The sequence below is a fragment of the Sminthopsis crassicaudata genome, chromosome 1 (genome assembly GCF_048593235.1).
Source record: "Sminthopsis crassicaudata isolate SCR6 chromosome 1, ASM4859323v1, whole genome shotgun sequence".
NCBI lineage: Eukaryota > Metazoa > Chordata > Mammalia > Dasyuromorphia > Dasyuridae > Sminthopsis > Sminthopsis crassicaudata.
In genome coordinates, this window is record NC_133617.1 from 470,537,563 (window position 1) to 470,544,857 (window position 7,295).

Sequence of the window (7,295 nt, forward strand, 5' to 3'; positions counted from 1 at the left end):
AGTAATCATTGTTACCCTTAATCCTACAGGATTGTTGTGAGGATCAAGGTTAAAGCTTTGTTGCAAATTTCAAAGGTTGTAGAAAAGTGTCTGTTCTTATTATTACTACTTAGCTTAGAGAAAAGTGCTTTGTATCCTAGGGAATAATCTAGCATTGTAAGGACCAGGAGAAATAAAGCAATTTGTAACAGCTTTAAAAGAAAAAAGGGGAAGTTTTTGGTTTTACTCACAACATATTCTTATTTATTTTTTTAAGGAGACTTAAGGGACTTGCTTAGGGTCACTCAGCCAGTAGATGTCTCAAGTTAGATTTAAACTTGGGTTCTTCTGACTCCAGGGCTAGTGCTCTATCCACTGTGCAGTATTCTTGTTCTTTTAAGGCAAACTTGTCACAAATAAGTGACTGGTTAATTTTTAAAATTTTAACTATGAGGGAAAAAATAACAGTAATCAGCTCTTCTAAACTTAATTGAGTTTCATTTGATCATGAAGTTAAATCCAAATTCAGATCTGGAGTCTTTGTACTCTTTTCACCTGTGGGAGTGTAACCTGCAGACCCAATTACAGCCTAAGACCAAATCTCCTGGGAAATAGGGCAAACTCTAAAATCAGAGATCAAACATGTGGCCACATGCTGCTCAAATCAGATTAAAATATAATTGGGAATTATTTAATAAAATAAATAAAAATATAATAAATAATAATAATAGATAATATTATTAAATAATAATATAATAAATAAAATAATAATAAAATAGATAATATTAACTTGAGGTTTTCCAAGTCAATATGTGGAGGGATCCTTATGTTTGCTTTAGTATGGTTTCCATTTCTGTCTGACTTTGAGACCACTGCTCTAAGTAGTGGTTTACTAAGACCTAGCAGCTCCAGCAAGTTATTGCTGTATGAATATGTGTCCCTGGGAAGCTAAGAGTCTTTACAGCATGGTTCCTATTTTGGGGCTAGCCTATTCTTAGACTATTTTTGAAGGGATTAAAAAAAGAATATAAGATTTTATGGGGTTCATATCCCTATTCCTCACTCCTTCTGATACTGTCAACAGTCAATAAGCATTAAGTACTATATTTAAAATTGAAAACAGAAAAAGAACCTCCTTTACTGTGATACTAGTGATGTAATGACTTCAGACCACTGAAGTCTGAAGTAAATGCTCTTAAAGACTGAGTTTAATATTGTATTTAAGATGCCTTTAGCACATTCAGCTTGAAAAATCCAATAGATATTTGGTGAACCATCATTTTCCAATTATAGCTATTATTTTTATGCATTAACCACAATTGATTTACAAAGAGTTTTTATGCAATCACAAAGGTTTATAATTTTTAGTTATAGACAGCTCTTTATCTTGTATATCACAAAAACATATTGTATGTATTGTCCTTTCTCCATGAAGCACAAAGTTCTTATGATTGCTTTTGATAGTAGATTATTAAAATTAGTTATATACAGCTCTGTATCTTGTATATCACAACAACATATTTTATGTATTGTCCTTCCTCCATGAAGCACAAAGTTTTTATGATTGCTTTGAAAGTAGATTATGAAAATTATGTAGATGCATGAAAGACATTGACAGTGGATGGGAGATTGTAATATACTTAATTATAGTTTCCTATTCTACTTCAGGAGAGTTCAGAAGATAAAATGCTAGGGATTTATGTTTATTTTGAAATCCTAGTGAGAGTTATTGGACTTGTTTCTCTGAAAACATGTTTTGTTTTTAAGAATTAAAAGAAGCTTATTATTTAAATATGTTAACATTGTAACATAATGATGGGTTGATCACTGAAAATTAGCAAGGAATTCAAAATGAAGCCAGTTTGTATTGATAACTCATGGTGAAATAAAAACAATTCAGATAGATGCTCTTCAGAAAAAGGGCATGGAGCATTCTATCTCAGTTTCTCCTCAATATATATGATATATATCATTTCAAAAGAGTCCATGCTAATCATAACTCCATTTGCAGACATGAGGACAATGTAGTCTGTACATTCATGAACTAGGAAAATTGATTTTGTGAAAAATGTTGCCCTTTGTTTACAGGAATTCTGGGCTTCCATGAAAACAAGCACTTACCTCAGTTGCTGTTAAACAACAAAATTCAGGTCTTGCTATTCTTCTGTTGTTTCTCAGAGCCACGATTTTGACTCCTCATTTTCACTGAAGTATAAATAATTGACAGTAAATCTCCTTCCTTTTGTTCTGTGGCGGGGTTAGCTCGTTTCTTCCTTTTAACTATATACAAATATGGGTTGTAGCTCTATATACATTAAGAAGCAGTATAATATAATAGACCAAGAGCCATAAAAACCTGGGTTAAATTCCTACATACTGGCAGTAGGCTCAGCCAGTTAGTACTCCTTCTTAGCTTGGGGGTCTATGAATTTGTTACCAACTAAAATCACAGGTCTAGGTTCTATACCTAAAGCGGATGTTGAACCTTCCTTTCAAAGAGGAACAATAATATCACTTGGGTGATATCTTGACCTTCTTATGAATTGGATTAAAGTGAGACAGAGTTGTCCAAAACCATCAGCCTCACTCTTTTCCAGAATCACCAAAATCCAGTGGCAAGAACCAGATGAAAAATAATTAACAAAATACATAAAACAGTAATAGGACATAGATATTATTTTTTTTCCCCTGAGGCTGGGGTTAAGTGACTTGCCCAGGGTCACACAGCTAGGAAGTATTAAGTGTCTGAGACCAAATTTGAACTCGGGTCTTCCTGAATTCAGGGCTGGTGCTCTATCCACTGCACCACCTAGCTGCCCCCAGGACATAGATATTATTAATATATATTTTTCTTAAGTCAATATGATGTTCCCCTTTTCTTTTCTTTGTAATTTAATATTTTATTTTTCCCAATTGCATATAAAAACAATTTTAACAATCTTTTCCCAAATTTTAAGTTCCAATTCTCTACCTTCCCTCCTACCATTTAACATAGGTTATACATTTGTAATCATTCAAAACATTTCCATGTGAAAAAAAAAAAAAACACAAAGAAAAATCCAAGACAAAAGTCAGGATGATTGGCAAAGGCCTTTGATGCAATGCAATCTGGTACACCAACATGGGAGCACAGATTTAGAACTGGAAGGGATCATCAATACCATTTTCCAGAGGAAAATTAAAGCTTAGAGTTTGTTACTTTCTCTCATAGTCATACTAATAGTGGTAATAATAATAATAACTGACATTTACATAGCTTTAAGGTTTCTAATGTTCTTTACATATATTATCTTTTAAAAATATTTTTGTTTATTTGTTAAATATTTCCCATTTACATGTAAAAAAATTTTTAACATTCACTTTTTAAAAATTTGAGTTCCAAATTCTATTCCTTCTTCTCATCCCTCTCTCTTCCTTAAGAAAAGAAACATTTGAAATCAATTATATGTGTGAAGTCATACACATATTATCTTGTTTAAAACACATTAACTTCAGGAGATAGGGGCTATAGATGATAAAACTGAGTGAAGTTATAACAATTTAGACTAACTTTGAATTCAGATCTCTCTATACCAAAGGTGGTAGAAACCCTAAATGATTTTCACTCGATATCCTTCCATAAATTTTCCATAGAGAATCTTCCCAAGAGCTGAGAGTTTTCCTTCTTGTGCTTTGAGTATCTTAAATAATAATATTAATTTATTAGTTCTGATTCTCACTGGAACACTTTTTTTAATTATATCTTTTGCTCTTGAATTATACTAATCATCATCAGTAATAGGTACAGCCTGCTTATACCCACTATGTCTCTTCTTAAAATGCATCATTTACTCCTCTGAAAACATAATGTTCAATGATTTGCAATCATACAGCATTCCTGGAAGAATACATCTGTTAAAGAGAAGGACTTTGGCCGCAATTATCAGTTCAGAAGGATGATAAATTTTTAGATGAAAGGGACAAATCTTAGAAGTTACCTAGTTTGATTCCCTCCTTTTACAAATGAAGAGACGAGATTCTAGGGAGACTGAGTGACTTGTTTGAGATCACATAAAAATAATGAGAAGGTCTGGGATTGATGAGGTTTGTCTTCCCCTCAATTCCTCATCAGGGAGCCAAAAATGATGAGGTTTGGAGCAGGGGAGGGAGTGGTGGGAACACCCTTCTGGTTGGCGCAAGTCCTTTGTAAATGAATTTATGAACCTGAAAAGTTAAACTGGCAAAAGAAGTTTATTATTAGAACTGAGAGGTCAGCTTTTGGTGGGATCTAAGAGCAGAGAAATCCTTCTCTTAGGGAAATAGGTGAGAGAGATAAAGAGGGAGTAATGCTGAAAGAGAATGTCTTTTCATTGGGCAGAGGGTTGCAGCTATACCAAGGGGAGAGAGAGGTTCCTTGGCATGATTAGATCTTCTGCAAGGAGTTGGGTTGAAGGAAGCTTGTTATATGGGCAGCTCTTGGTGGGGGTTGGTAGCAGTTTGAGCTGGAATCAGAATAGAGTGTCTTAGAACTGAATGAGTGTCCCTGGGCTAATCTCCAACTCAATAGAGTTGGATAGAAATCTCAGTCTCCATCTCAGGCTAAGTAGGAGTAGTTCTAGACTTAACTAGTCCCATCAGATAACAGAATGAAACCACTTTATCTTGATTCCCTGGGGTGGGTCTCAGAGCTTCTCTGAGGGAATTTCCCAAGAGTTTTGGGGCTCCCCTCATCAGGATCAGGCATATGCTACTATTTAACAACCAGCTCTCTGGAGAGAGGAGGAGGGGAAGTATATATGTAAATACATATGTGTGTATGTATGTATGCGTATATATATATATATATATATATATATATATATATATATGTTTAATGACAAACATGATGAAGAAGATGGCCATTTGCTTAGAGATATAAGCTAAACCATTGTTGGTCTTTATAGTATTAGGAACTCTGTGAGAGAAGAAGCAATATATAAATGTTTAATGATCAAAGGAGTGTTCTCACAGGGGGCCACTGTGGCCCAAAGGAATCTAGAAAAGTGCTAAGTTATGGATTCTTCTGAGAGGGAGTACTGAGGCCACCTCAACCCTTGATGCACAGTTAGTTTTCTGCTACATTGCAGAAACACCTTGTTGAACAAGGAGCATTGACTTATCATTATGGAAACAGGTATGAGCCAGAGGGTCACAACCAGTGGCTATGTGAACAGTAATGCCTGAACAGGGCCTCTCGCCTGTGAAAAAGCTGCTGAATTGCCCTCCCATTGGCAGATACCATGCATATGCAATGCCCATGAGCTGCTTCTCTGAATAGTGATTGGGGATTGCCTGCTGTCCATGTGCAGATCATGCTTGCAAAAATGTATATCAACAAGGCTGTATGGCATAATAAATTGGAGCTCTTTTCACTCTATGAGTCCCCTGTCTCATTCATCTTGCCTCTGAGATCAAAGGGTTCATATGCCATGAACTCTTAAAAGCCGGACACAACAACTGGCTCCCATGAACAGGAATGGACAAGGAACTTGGATGGGTGCCAGAGCAACCATTTAATGGTCAAGCACTGCTACATGGTCAAGACAACCTCTATGAGGACTCCAGAGGGTGAGCCACTGAGCTGCGCTGTTCCTGGACTAGGCAGAGTGTGGCAGAGAGCTGTTAAGTACCCTTTTGGAAACAGAAAGTAGCCACCCTATTCCCTTCAGACAGGGAAGCATATGTCGGGTATTTATAAATGTATAAAGGAGGAAGGCTATATAGTTCAATCAGAAGACATTAGGAAATTTCTGGATATTGCTTACAATTTCTCCATGGTTACCTGAGGAGGGCTGTTATAATTGTGAGAGATGGATTGTTTTTGCAGAACATCTCACTACTTATGATAAGCAATTCCCAGGAGAAATACAAAAAAGCCATTTTACTATATAATTTCATTAAACAAAGTTTCAAATAAGAACTAGAAAAAGAGATCAGGAAATTTACAATCAGAGCACAGATAAGCCCATCTCTTAGCAGTAGATGTCCCATTCCTGAGCCTGAGGAGGATGATAATGGCTTCCCCCCTCCTCCCCACCTTCAGCCCCGCCTTATTTTTGTGTGTCTATCCAGACCTACAGCCTTTCAAAAGCTCTCATGTAAAAAATGAAATAAGAACTGAGGAAAAGTGGGATCAGAAATATAAAAGAAAGACCACAGCAACACTTAGCAGACAAAAAGCAAAAGGTAATCAGCTATATTCTTACCTTCTTCAAAAAGTTTTGCAACAGATTAGAGATCAAGGAAAAGACACAGAGGAGTGGGAAGAATTAGATCCTGTTATAGAGGAGGATGACCCTTTTAACCCAGGGCAGAGAAGACACAGGCATGAACCACTTCCCTTTAAAGTTCTAACTCAGCTTAAGGACTCATTTCATATGTTACAACTTGAAACTATGTCATGGGAAATTTTGTATCCCAATCATTGGAAAGCACTTTCATGGGCAGTGTTGACTACTGGCCAGGCAGTGTTTTGGATGACAGAATTTTTAGAACAGACTTGGTTGATTGTCACTCAGGAATATTTTGAGCAACTTAGTGGCACTGGGCCCCCGAAACCAACCTGGGGAATGACAACTCAAGATATAAATCAGGAATGGAAGAATAGGTATGCAGCTTTAGATGCCAAGGGACACTCACTCAGAAGCAATGGAATATTACTGCCTACCCCCTCATGCTGTTTGTGAAGGGCCCATTCAACAATAACAAAGAGGAAAAATTAAAAATCCTTGTTATAAATTCTCCATTGTCCCAGTACTCATTAGCTATCCCTGTCATACAAATATATGAGAAAGTACCTGTAACTATGTCTGTAACTATGATTAACATATCTTAATAAGGAACAATGTATAGCACCAGGAATAGTCATTCCATCTGAACTTACAGTTAAAACAGAAGATAATAATTGTGAATTAGCCCCACAAATTCAGACTATCACACTCACTTGGCCAATACTGACCCTTACTTTGAATAACCAACAGTTTGAAGGGTTAATAGACACTGGAGCTGACAGGACTGTGGTGGCTGCTTCTTAATGGCCTCAATTGGCAGAGGTAGGAGGCAGCAAGGAGGCTTTGATGTCCACTGAACCGGTAAATTGGCAAAAAGATGGAAAGACAGGACCATTTTTCCTTTAACAATAGATGGCTTACATATTAACTTATGGGGCAGGGATATATTACATTATTTGGGGATGAAATATTACTATAGATTTTTAGCAGGGCTCATTGCTATTAAGACTTCTGCCCCATTCGTATGGGTGAAGCAATGGACCCTGTTCAAAGAGAAAACAGCTACTC